Consider the following 13,168-nt stretch of genomic DNA (forward strand, 5'->3'; position numbering starts at 1 on the left):
TGGTCTTAGCCTAGCATTGCAGCTTCTGGGATATCTGTCTATCTATCATCTATCTATCTAGATATAAATTTGAAAACTTTTTTAACTTAAAGATTTTGAGAAATAGAACATAATCAGCACCATAGAAGATCTGTTTCTGATAACAACCTAGCCCCTCCTCCCAGTTTGTTAATATTCTCTCTTATTTAATGTAACATTGTGCAAATAGACCACTACTGAACTGCCGTTATGAATGAAATAGCTATAATCATCTGTTTGCATATCCTGGTGAAAATATTCATTTAGTTCCATGTTGTATTTCTAGGAATGGACCAAATTTTTATTTTTATTTTTAAGTTTTCTAAATATTGTCCAACTTACCTCAAATGTTTTTATTATGGGCACTTTCATTCTTTCACATTCTTGCAAGGCAATTTTACTGTTGCCCAATATGGTAAGTGTGTAATAGTATGTCATTTTAGGTTTTAATTTATTTTTAATTTAATTTAATTTAATTCCAGATTCATAATAAAGATAAACAGTTTTTATATATGAGTGGCCATTTGGATTACCCTTTCTGTAAAGTACATGCTCAAATCTTTTTTTTTTTTTTTAACTTTTTATTTTTTATAAACATATATTTTTATCCCCAGGGGTACAGGTCTGTGAATCACCAGGTTTACACACTTCACAGCACTCACGAAAGCACATACCCTCCCAAATGTCCATAATCCCACCCCCTTCTCCCAAACCCCCTCCCCCCAGCAACCCTCAGTTTGTTTTGTGAGATTAAGAGTCACTTATGGTTTGTCTCCCTCCCAATCCCATCTTGTTTCATTTATTCTTCTCCTACCCACTAAAGCCCCCATGTTGCATCACCACTTCCTCATATCAGGGAGATCATATGATAGTTGTCTTTCTCTGCTTGACTTATTTCGCTAAGCATGATACGCTCTAGTTCCATCCATGTTGTCGCAAATGGCAAGATTTCATTTCTTTTGATATCTTAACACTGTGTCATACTGACTTCCTTAATAGTAGATTTTCTGAATGAACTTTTAGCTGTGTAGGTCTTCTCTATTTTATTTTGAACTTGTTTTCATTTCAAAATCTTTATATTTATTTTCATAATCTGCTTTAATTTTGCTTTGTCTATTATCTATCTATCTATCTATCTATTTATTTGCAAGCAAGAGAGAGTGAGCAAGTGAGAGTGCAGGGAGGGATAGAAAAAGAAGGGAAAAGAATCTTAAGCAGGCTCCAGGCTCAGCACAGAGCCCAACTCTGGGCTCTATTTCACAACCATGACATCATGACCTGAGCCAAATTGAAAGAGATAAAATAAAAGTAAGGTGTTAAAAAAAAAGGAAAAAGAATTGGAGGTTTAATTAAGTGAGCCACCCAGGCACCCCTGTGGTATCTTAAATTAGCTGTCATATCTTTAAAGTTCTAGAGTATCCATTTGGTTCATTTATAAAACCTTTCTCAATATCATTTTTAGTGTCAGTTTTTTGTTCAATTTGCTTCCCCTCTCATTTCTTTGAGCAGAGTAATCAAGCCATTTTACAATCTTTATTGATCATTTTAACATCATACTTAATCCCATTTTGTCTATCAAATCTTGTTAATGGTTTTTCTTTGTGTGCTTTGTTACATTTTGCTATGTTCAAGACATTATATTTGAAACTCTTATTGAGTAGGGATAATTAAGAGCTATAATAACGGTATGGTCCTCCTTGGTAGGATTTTCTCTTATATCTGAGACTCTACAAGACAATCATACTCCAAATTCAGTGATTGGCTTTCTCAGTTTACACAGAAGGCAAGGTAGGCTATAGTCTTATTTCTGCTTCTCCTTGTGCTTTGGGGATCTCAAGTTAAATTTGGGTTGTACCAAAGTCCTCAAATTTGATTGCTGCTGGATTTGTTTCTCTAGAATCAAGAGTCTATTAACAACACAGCTCAGTGTGTTTTAGCAGTTTCAAATGCTCTCATAGCTAAAATGGCTTCAGGGCATATATCTCTAGGCTCTCATTGTATTTCGTATTTTGGCCCAGTAATCCCTCACTTATTTTTATAATCATTCTGATATTTTTAACTTTAAAAGCTATTTTGTCTGGATTTTTAGTTGTCTTAAGTAGGAGTTTTTAGATCACCATTACTAGAAGCAACAACAAATATACATGAAAATATCTGCAGTAGTTTATCACATCTTTATGGCTTTGAACTTCCATAAGCTGAGGCATCCTTCTCTAATCACTTAGGCAAACTCCAATTTACCCTTTAATACAACCCAAGAATTGCTTCATTTAAGAACATGTTCAGGGATGACTCTTCCCCACTGTTCTTACCAACATTCCCACACACTCTTTGCTACCCACACCTTGTTTATGAACTTTCGTGAGGTATATCAGCGTGACCAGAATTTTGCTCTATTGTATTTTTGTCCTTTAGAGCTTTAATTAAATATGAATTCCATAGAAAGTCTGTCCCTTTTCTTTCAAACCTGGGTTAGTTATTTCTTCTCATTCTTTGTCAGAAGTTACTTTATTAGAGAAACTTATAGCTCTATTGTGACTTTGGAGCCTTTACAGTTTTTCGACTGGAAAAATCACCCATCCCTGAGATTTTTACGCAGCTTCCTAGCTGATATTATTCAGAAATCTGTTCAAAACAGACTTTTTCAGGGAGGCCCTTTCGGACCACTCAGTTAAAAAACCTCTTCTCAATCACTGCTCTTTTTAAAATGTGCTTATTTAGTTCAAATATGCATCTCTATTAAAGAAAAAGCAGTACGATTTTTTTTTTAAAGTTGGCTTACCTATTATCTATCTCTCCCATTAAAATGATTCCTCTGGCCTGGGGTTTTGTTGTGCTCATTTTAGGCCAGGCACTCAATAAATTGTCTCTGAATGATTGAATTGTTTGACTCCCTTGCTAGATTCTCAACTTCATGAGGCCAAGGATTGTTCTATTCAGTCCTTCTTTATCCTCAATGTCTGTTATATTGCAGTCACTTACGTGACTAATGGGAAAAATCACAGAAAGAAAGAGTTAAAACTACAGAAAAACCCTGTAGGTTCAATAACACAAAGCTTTCTAAAATTATTTAGCCCAGGAATTGAATACTGGCTGCACTTTTGATTTTTTTTAAATGGTATTGAATTTAATTTAAATGGAAATACTGGAATGGTAGAATAATAAAAAAATTATAAAAGCAACTTGCTCCTTAAATTAAGAATTATATAGGGCATCTCTTCTAGAAGCAAAATTTTCAAATGTCAAACATCTGAAAGCATAGAAGGAGAAGTAAGAGTGTGAATTGTACTTCAATGCTCTTTTCTTTATATTCAGCAAACAGCTTCATTCACACACCTTTCCAATTTTTTCAACTCTTTTGACAAAGCCTTCAGAGGAGTTACTGCTGATGACAACCATCACAGCCTAACAGGAGAAATTTTATAAAGAAAAATAATAGCATGTTTTTCCCAAATTGTTAAGGATATGGTGAAGCTCTGTCGGATTCAAAGGAGGAATGTGCAATTCCATGCTATATATAATAATAACTTGTTTTAATAGTGGCTTTGCAATTTTTCAGATATATCCATTTACTGAAACCACTATCAAATAAACAAAAACAAACAAATGAACAGGGGTTCGAGACAGAAATTATCTAATCTAAAAATAGCACATGTTCACAGAATACACAACACATATCCCAAGTACTACTATAGGCTTCAAGTAATAGTCAAAACAATAGTAAAAATGATTCAGACCACACCAGTCAAATCATAAATGGGACCTTAACTGTAAATCCTTATCTTTAGATCAAAGCGGGTAATTGGGGGCTGAAGATACATTATAGAACTAATATGTTATAGAACTCCTCTGAAATGAGTCATTTATTCCATCACTTTTCCTGCACAGCTGCTGACCCATGTTTTGGTTCCTGGAAATAGCTGCTACCCTGTCATACTTCTTAAAAGCACATGTATTGATAACTCTACTCATTCCTCCATTCCTCTGTGACCGTCACTGTGTTAAAATGTGGAGTCAGCTGACTCACTTGTGATGGTAATAAAGTAGATGAGTTTGCAAAGTATTTTGTTATTTCTAAAAATGCAAAAACCAAATTACATTGAAATCATAAGGGGTGTTTCAGGGAGAGCTGTAGGATGTGGTTTCTTGTGTAATCCACAGAGATTAGCTCCAACACATATTTAAACTCTCCTCTAGGAGCAACCTTAGTGGTAAAGCAAGAAGATAAACAGATGTAAACACACCCTGGCACAAAATTATCACTTATGTTTGGCTTCCTAGTCTCCTCGTGTTACTTATTTATCTTAACTTCTCTCTGAAATCAGGGAACACAGAATCTCAATCAGTAGACATTTTTCTACTGAATTACCCAATAGTCTGATCATACCCCAAGACTTTTTTAAATTATTTCACTCATAATCCCAAATCTGCTTTGCTTCCTCATCTTAGTACACTGTAATTTGATTTCAAAATGAGGACAGTTGTCAGTAATGCCACATTCATTCATCTATTTTACAATTCCATGTGCTTATAACTATGAAGATATGTTAATAACATCCATTCCAATAAGCCACCCTAAATTTATTAGCATGAAACAAGACCTCAAGAAAGAGAAACCAAAATCATCCATGTATTTGCAACTTATTGCAATAAAGCCTTTATCAATAGACTTCCCTGTGCACATGGTGGTCAAATTGCTGGTGAAAACCAGCCAGATCTATTACAAGCTTTCTCATGGCTTCTAGGTAACCCAAGTGAGCCTTTATTGATACTGGGAAGGGATAAAGCAGGGAAGGGATAAACAGTGCTATAAGATTTGGCTAGACAAAAGTAATGACTCTCATTACAAAGTGAGTATTTTTTTTTTCAAGCTTTAGTTCAGTTTATTTTTCTTGTATAAAACTATGTAGTAGCCACAGCTGGAGCCTGGGTCCTCTGAACAGAGACTCTGGTGTGGGTCTTCACAAGATGGTCCGTGAACTCCTGATAGGGAGACTTGGTGAACACAGTCTCCTTTCAGAGATCAGGGGTGAGATAGCTGTAGGTCTTGGAGATGGCATCGAAAGTAGCCTTGGCAAAGTTCCCTAGGGTGGCAGTGCAGCCCCTGGCCGAGGTGTAGCAGTCGTCAATACCAGCCATCATCAGCAGTTTCTTGGGCACAGGGGCCGAGACAATGCCAGTGCCTCTGGGGGCGGGGATGAGACGCACCAGCACAGAGCCACAGCGGCCAGTCACCTTGCACGGGACAGTGTGGGGCTTGCCCATCTTGTTCCCCCAGTAGCCTCGCCGCACAGGGACAATGGAAAGCTTCGCCAGAATGATGGCTCCGCGGATGGCAGTGGCTACCTCCTTGGAACACTTGACACCCAAACCGACGTGTCCATTGTAATCTCCGATGGCGACAAATGCCTTGAACCTGGTCCGCTGGCCCGCGCGCGTCTGCTTCTGCACAGGCATGATCTTCAAAACCTCGTCCTTGAGGGAGGCTCCCAGGAAGAAGTCGATGATCTCAGACTCCTTGATGGGCAGGGAGAAGAGATAGATCTCCTCCAGGGACTTGATCTTCTTGTCTTTGACCAGGCGCCCAGCTTGGTGACGGGGATCCACTCCTTGTCCGCGGCCTTGCCCCCGCGAGCTCCGCGGCCTCGGCCCCGGCCCCGACCACGGCCCCGGCCCCGGCCCCGGCCCCGGATGCCTCTGCCGAAGCCACCGCGGAAATTGCCTCGGCCTCCCATTCCAGGGCCCCCGGGCCCTCCGGGCCCTCCCGCAGCACCGGCGTCATCCGCCATTTGGTGTTCTCTCGGAGAGGAAACAAAGTGAGTATTTTAAAGCAAAAGAGCCTGTTGGGAATATTGTTTTATAAAATAGTGGTTTTTTTTATTAACTTTTTAAAATTCAATTAGGTAACATATAGTGTACCAATAGTTTCAAATGTAGATTTCAGTTATTCATCCATAGCATATAATAGCTAATGCTCAGTACTTACTGTTATAGCTTCTTGAAAGCAGAATTTTAACCCACTGAGCCACCCAGGCGCCCTTGAAAGCAGAATTTTAGATCACATTTTCTGATTACTTCCATGTCGTACAACACTTTCCTGCTAGCAACCTTCAAAACATACTGTTTGTTAGAGGAATTTCTTTAATAATAAATAAATAGGAATTCATTTAAATTTATAAATATATAAAATAAATAGGAATTTATTTAAATTTATTTAAATATTACACACTGTTTCATTGTTCATAAATAAGGTGATGATATTATAGCCATTAGTTGGTAGCACTGATATATCACTATCTTTTTACTTCTCAGTGCATTCTCTTTACACAAATAGATATATATTTTAAAAAATGTGAATCTGTGGCAAACTTGTAAAAAACCCTATACAGTAAAGTTTATCATTTTAAGTAATCTCAATTATCTTCCTCAATTGTGATAGTATATCCTTCTATCTAGGCCAGATATTGTATGAGGGATTTGAAGAGACATACTTTTCTAAATTTCACTTTTCTCATCTGCAAAATGCTTATCATGATCCTACAAAAAAATACACTTATAATTTTTTGATGAAAATTTATTTATTTATTTTAAGATTTTATTTCTTTCTCAGAGAGAGTGGGCGAGAGAGCAAGCACAGGCAGACAGAATGGCAGGCAGAGGTAGAGGGAGAAGCAGGCTCCGGCCGAGCAAGGAGCCAGATGCGGGACTCGATCCCAGGATGCTGGGATCATGACCTGAGCCAAAGGCAGCTGCTTAACCAACTGAGCCACCCAGGCGTCCCTTTTGATGAAAATTTAATCTGTATAAACAATATATTTGTTGTAATGCGTGGTTCATGGAAAACATCTTTTTTAATTATAAGCAGTATTAGAAATTAAGTAAATGTGTCTATAATATTTAAAGTTTTAACACATAATTCCACTGCTTTGCCTTATTTTCTCAAATCCCTTTACCACTTTCACTGACAGAGTCAAATGTACTTTTTCTACTAGTAGCCAGCTCTTTGTCTTTTGTCAGAAAGATGCCCTTGTGAATTATTTATAATAGAGATATTAACAATAATAATAATAATAATAATAATAATAATAAGTAGCAATGAAAATGTTAAAAAAAAAGTTTTCTTAACTAATTAGGGTTCTTAGACATCAATTAGAGGAACCACCTCGGGCAAGCAAATTAATCTGCAAGACATTCCCAGAATTAACAAGTCAGTCAGATACAGGGTTGTCTGTAGACTGAAAAGAACTAGGTTTGGAAAATAGGTAAGGACAGTGAAAAAAGTGATCAAATTTTTGGGCAAAATAAACTCTTAGGTGTCCTTTCAATGGAGTCCTGTTCATTATGTAGCAGAAACTCTGGAGATTATCTCAATCCATTGGAGTCACCCCGTTTATTAGCTTGCTATTGACAAAGTTATTTACAAACTGTAGAGCAAGAGGTTATAATGGAGAAAACTGATGGTAATGCACAGGATTCTTGTTAACAATAATGCAAGTTAGTGATTTTTCATTAGAAAACATAAATTCTATAACCCAAATTATGGGCCCAGAGCACTTCTGCTGCACAACTCTGCTTATATCCCAAATAACCATGTGAACTAGTTTTAATATCTGCTTCTCTTATTAATTTTTGAATAAAAATTCTTGACACAAGTATTTTATAATTGTGTGATAATCATGAATTTAATTTTTGGAGAACAAAACACACTTTAGCATAACTAGGTTCGTTCACAGAACCAGCCTTGATAACACACTTCTATATGTTAGAAATGATGTAATAAATGTAGAATATTGGGCACTTGTTTGGTATTCTTTGCCATGTTTTGCACTATCTAAAAAGAGATCAGTGAACTTGGACTGGAGTTAGTAGACATGGAAGAAAATAAAATATTACAGAGAAGAATACTCTGTGGTCCACAACCTAAACGGCCTGGGATTCCCATCATTTGGATCCCTGTAGCTTTACAGAAGTCAATTAAATTTTTGTATCTCTGATTAAAGTTGTTTCCCCAGTACTTTTTCAAACATCTCTTGTAAAGTATTGTTTCCCAGAAAAAAAGGGATTTTGCACATGTATCTGCCTTTGTCTCTGGTCATGATCTCAGTCAGGATCCTGGGATCGAGCCCCATATCGGGATTCCTGCTCATTAGGGAGTATACTTCTCAGTCTCTCTCTGCAGCTACATCCCCCTGCCCCACTCATGCTCTCTCTCTCTCAAATAAATAAATACAATCTTTAATTTTTTAATTAAAAATAAGATAAATAAATTAAAATAAAAAGACTGGGCTTACTGCCCCATTTAGCTCCTTTTGTTTTTTTGAGTTGTATTTAAAGCAGCATGAGAGAACATGAGGCTCTCAAACTTAAAAAAAAAAAGGAAAAAATTGAGTTTTGTTAGGATTTAAGATCTTGTCTGCTAGACAAAAACGTTGGCTTTGTTAACATGTGAAAATTATCAAAAGGGAATAAGATAGAATTCTAATAATTTTTGTAGAAATTAAAAATTTTCTCCAACCCAATTACATACAGACCCATTAAGTAAATTCATTCCAATGTCCCAAACCAACCTTTTCTAATAGTAATGCATCTGTGTAAACAGGGTCAACCCAAGGAATAAATAAATATTATTATTTTTTTCCTGTCTCTTCCACAGTCTCATCTGGGTATATTGGTAGCAAGCCAATTATCTATCTTATAAGACATGATATCATAAGGAAGGGTATTCTGTCCATTTGGAACAACTGAAAATCATTGTAATTTTATCTTGGTGCAGTAACTTGAGATGGCACAGTGTGGTTTATGAATATATTTTATTTTTTTTTTTACTGGGAAGAAGAGATTATAGAGATATTGGTTATCCAAGAGAGACTGACAGGTGTTGATAGTTGCCAGGTCAATATCCATCTACTTTTTCCTTTAGTATCAGAAAGCACTGAGGGATTGACAACAAGGAAACTTAAAACAACATCAAATATTTTATTGTCTCTTTTCTAGTTACATTGTAACCATATGACAAAGTATCAGTCGTACAAGATATCATTCTCTTTTACCTCTATCTTTCTGCCAGAAATGTGGGCTTAATAGTGAGAACTCCAACGGCAATTTTTGCAACTGTGAATAAAAAGCCATGAAAACCTCTAAGATAGTTCACTTGACTTTCTTAAGACTCTGAACCAACACCAGAAAACACTCTCTGTAGTCTTCTTGTTAAATGAAAAATATGGTTAAACCACTTTTGACAGTCTACTACCTACAGCAAACTGTAAATCTTAATTGAAATATGTCCTCTCAGCTGTGCTTAAGCAACTGAGTCCTGAGCTTTTCAGGTTTTCAGTCTGAAAGAGTACACCTCGGGTGCTCTGAAAGGGAAGAGAAAGGACACCCTGTTCTCCATATAACTTAAAGAAGAGAAATCTGTGCATTTAAGTGGGCCATATAAAATTTATCAAGCAATTATCTCCTAACTCCTTCCTATCCAAATTACCTGATATGCTCTCCCTACTCCTTTATTCCACGTTACTGCCTTTTCACAACATGTCTTCTGTTATTTCCTTCTTGCAAGCTAGTTTTGATTTCTGCATCTAAAAAAATCAACAATCATTGTGTATTTCAATTCCCATTTTCCTCAAATGCATTGATTCTTCTTATCTATTACTCTTTTCTCATACTCAGTGTCTTTGTCTTTATGGGGTTTGTACTTTGCTTTTCCCCATCCTTTACTGCCATTATATAATCAATCTAATAACTTCTTAGAGAAAGTTAAAAATTCCCGCATAGCCACACGTGAACACAAAGTCACTGATTTTTAGCAAACCTATAAGATAGTCAGACATCCATTCAATTTCTTTTTTTTTAAGATTTTATTTATTTATTTGACAGAGAGAGATGACAAGCAGGCAGAGAGGCAGGCAGAGAGAGAGGAGGAAGCAGTCTCCCTGCTGAGCAGAGAGCCTGATTTGGGGCTCGGTCCCAGGACCCTGGGATCATGACCTGAGCCGAAGGCAGCGGCTTAACCCACTGAGCCACCCAGGCGTCCCTCCATTCAATTTCTTAACTGAGTCCCAAATGCATCCTGACTTCTAACCTAAACCTAAGCTCTACTTCTTACACGTTGTTATATGACCAAATTCTTTCAGTTCAGTATTTTGTAACATTTAAATATTAATCAGTTGATGCTTTGTTTGTGTATTTCTATGAAAATAATTTGAATACTGTAGATTTATTGTTATATTTATAGGTTTATAATCAAAGTTTCATCAGTTGTAGTTTTTGGAAATTTCAGATATAATGAATAACCTAAAATGATACTGCCTCAAATCCCTCTGATATCAAGGCCCAACACCTGATTATAGCCAAACCTGTGGTGGATAGTTCCAATGGAAATTGCAGTTACTTAACACTGATAGCATCTCATGTTCTCTCTCTCATTTTAGAATGTCTCCAACACAACCCAAAAGTGTAGGAGAGTTAATGTCCTCTGAGGACAGCTCTCAGTGAAGTGGAAATAAGAACCATAGGTAAAATTGTCAGTTTTCAGGTCTTCATGAGGACAACTTAAAGAAGTTTCTCAGGACCTTTCAGTAAAAGCAAGCCTTCATTTTCTATCCACAACAATTATATCAACAATGTACCTCTTTGACAAAGTTGCTTCTTCACTGTATCACTTTCCCATTCTTTTCTACCTTGGATAATCTCCCAGATAAACTAACAGTACTCAAATCCTTTGTCCTACTCTTTGCTCTCAGGATAAATGGAGCCAAAAGACTTAGATTAATATCAAGTTCTGAATGGGATCTTAGAGCTATTTCTGTCCAGATTTTCATAAACATAGGGACCTTTGAATTATCAGGCTATAAATAAGTTCTAAATGGAGGGGGCAAAAGCAAAAAGTAGAAATTTTTATGTTTGATTTTTAATCATGATTAATTGACTTTATTGATTATTATAAATACTAACATTATAAAAGTGTAGATCTTTGTAAAACAATGTCATATTGTAAGAAAGAAGTTGCATAATCCTTTTGAGAATATTAAACCAAGTGTTCAGGTGCCATCTAATTTCTTGTTTAATCCAGAACTTTGGTGTGCATCATCTTGAGGAATAGGATTTTGAAGTCCAGACAGACTAAGAGAAAACTGATCCAAATGTGTGTGTTTATATTTCTGCTTTTGTTGTAAAAATCAAAGTGTGATTGCTGGTTTAAAATGGTAAAACTAATAATGTTCATGGACTCGATTATAAATTTTCTAATTGTATGGGAAGAATCCAATAAACATAGAATTAATTGATTTGCAAATCCTCAAAGAGCTACAGGATCAGGTAGTGGTATGTTCTGATTCAACAGCATCATAATGCAGCATTTTATATGTGTGGCTAATGGATATTTTCATGAATGTTTGCTAGCTAGTCAGCCAATACAGAGAAATATTAGGTAGCGTAATTACTCACAGTTGTGTTTAATAAAATGAGAGAAAATTATCAAATGACACTAATAATAATAAACCTATAGCAGGCTAAATATTCAATGATAATTACAAGTATTAATCTAGCTTTCTTCCCTGATTATGACTCTTCTCTCCTTTATCATAATGGGAGTAGCAGATTGTCTGCAGTGAATTGTGAAAACGCAGCAGTGACTTTGGCAGTGAAGGCCTCCCATCAATTTTGATAGGTTAAAATGATTCTGGTTGGTCTTGAGCAAATGTGTCATTTTTTTTTTCTGTGTGTGAAATAAAAGAAAGAAGCAATAGTAAATTCTTTCTGTTATTCCATGGAGCCAATAAAATCATACTGCCAACAAGAGGCTGTTGACACCATAGGTGTAGTTAACTGTCTTGAAATACTACGCCTGGAAATAAAATCCTAATATTTCACATAACCTCTTTTTTTAAAAGAAACAAAACAAAACAAAACAAAACAAAACAAAACAAAACAACTATACTGCTTACATTTAGGGCCCTGCTGTTGTGTAACTATTTTTGAACATGTCTTCTGTAAGTGTGTATATATATATATATATACATATTTTTCTGTGCAATAAATTCATTTAGAGATAAATTTGGATTGCAAATTATTTTGGGGGAGGCGTGGTATTTGTGGCTAGTCTTACAAGTAAAAAGGACTAAAAGAAAGAAGAAAAACATTTTTTATTACAGCATATTTACATCTGTCCAAAGTACTTATCTACTATAATACTGACTAATGTATAATACTGTACACAAAGAAAGAAGTTAAATGAGTTATAATTCAGTCAATGTATAGCTGGCCATTTTAAAACTTACCACTGAATCTTTCTGGTATGAAATGTGATATCTGGCAATCTGGTCCAGTTCATTACATCAGGTCATTTGTATGTTCTTATTACCATTTTGATAGCATAGCACATTTTATAACCCAGACATTTTACAATGGAACTATGATGCATGTATTTTCAAAAGTATAGACATACATGAAGCTATGAGGTCAAAAAAGATGAATGTCCGTAGTACCATATAGACTCAACAAATAAAAGTGTCCAAGGGTCTGAGTGTGACTTATGAATATTGTATAAGATTAGGCCAACATGTGGTTTTGATATAAATAATCTGTTCTTAAATTAGAATTACAATCGTTGAGTACAGTGTTGAAAATGGCAGATAGATTTTAGCTATCTTTGCTCACTAGGGAAAATGGAAAAATGTTTAGTTTGGTCAGATTTTCACTTAACTTCTGAAAAATCTTACGTTTGAGAGAACCCTTCTGAAATAAGAATCCTTAAAGACATAACCCCTTTGGCACAAGTTTTCAAGAAACTTGTTTGATGTTGTAGACAATTCTATGGCACACGTACTGTTCTAGATGTTTCATGCCAATAATATGTAAGCCATACCAAGGCGACATATACATATAGAGATGTTCCTCAGCTTACAAGGGGGCTATGTACAGAGAAACACATAAAAAATTGAAAATGCATTTAATACCCCAAAACTATCAAATATCATAGCTTACCTTAAGCTTATTTAAACATACTCAGAACACTTACATTTGCCTGCATTTGGGCAAAATCATCTTAAGCAAAGCCTATTTTATAACAAAGTATCAAATATCACATGCAATTTATTAAATATTACACTAAAAAAAGAAGAATATATATATTCTATATATATATTCT

At 35.7% G+C, this 13,168-nt stretch overlaps 1 pseudogene across 1 annotated transcript in view; it reads left to right on the top strand.

Moving 5' to 3' along the window:
* LOC309856978 (small ribosomal subunit protein uS5 pseudogene) overlaps nt 1–13,168 on the top strand; it is a 454,384-nt pseudogene that overhangs the window by 54,562 nt on the left and 386,654 nt on the right. The window contains exon 2 of the transcript XR_014316487.1: nt 5,107–5,610. The product of XR_014316487.1 is annotated as a small ribosomal subunit protein uS5 pseudogene (transcript). The remainder of the gene's footprint in view (nt 1–5,106; nt 5,611–13,168) is intronic.

Source organism: Mustela nivalis (assembly GCF_964662115.1).
Source record: "Mustela nivalis genome assembly, contig: HAP1_SCAFFOLD_53, whole genome shotgun sequence".
NCBI lineage: Eukaryota > Metazoa > Chordata > Mammalia > Carnivora > Mustelidae > Mustela > Mustela nivalis.